Source organism: Chrysochloris asiatica, unplaced genomic scaffold (assembly GCF_000296735.1).
Source record: "Chrysochloris asiatica unplaced genomic scaffold, ChrAsi1.0 scaffold00006, whole genome shotgun sequence".
Taxonomy (NCBI): domain Eukaryota; kingdom Metazoa; phylum Chordata; class Mammalia; order Afrosoricida; family Chrysochloridae; genus Chrysochloris; species Chrysochloris asiatica.
This window is the reverse complement of record NW_006408524.1, coordinates 21,497,365-21,498,173: the sequence shown is the minus strand read 5'-3', so window position 1 is coordinate 21,498,173 and position 809 is coordinate 21,497,365.

The window sequence follows — 809 nt, the reverse complement described above, 5'->3', positions numbered from 1 at the left end:
AGTACCATGGGCTGCCAGAAAAAGAAGCAAATCTTAGAATACAGCCTGAGTGATCCTTTGAATCAAGGATGGTGAGATTTCTCTCGTCCGTTGGGCATGTCAAGAGGGATCAGGTCTTGGAGAAGAACATCATGCTTGGTAAAGTGGATGGTCTGCTGAAAAGAGGAAAGACCCCCAACGAGATGGACTGACGCAGTGGCAGCAACAGTGGGCTCAAACATGACACTTGTGAGGCTGGTGCAGGACCAGGCAGGGTTTCATTCTTGTGCACAGGGTTGCCGTGAACCAACTCAATGGCACCTAATGACAATAAGATGAATAACATAAAAATGCTTTTTGAATTTTTCATGTTTGAATCTTACATCTGCCTTTTTTTCCATTGAATTCTTTTTGCATTTTTGTATTTTCCTTCAATTTCCAGGCTTTCCACTGTATTTGTATCTATATAATCATTTTAAAAAGGATATAAAAATAAACCCAGGAAACATGACCTATTTAGCAATCTTATTTTAAAGGAAAAAAAAAAAGAGAGAGAGAGAGAGAGGTTCCACTCTATTTCCTGACTCATCTAAAATTTCAAAAGCGTCAGATTCCTATTTGAGTTACTAAAAATTCAGTTGTCACTGATTCAACTCCAACTCATAGTGAGCACATCTGTGACAGGTGGCTTTCAAGGGGTGTATTTTTTCAGAGATAGATCATTGATAGTACAGTGGGTTAAGCATTAGGGTGCTAACCCCAAGGTCAGTGGTTCAAACCCACCAGTTGCTCCATGGGACAAAAATGAGGCTGTCTGCTCTTGCAAAGAT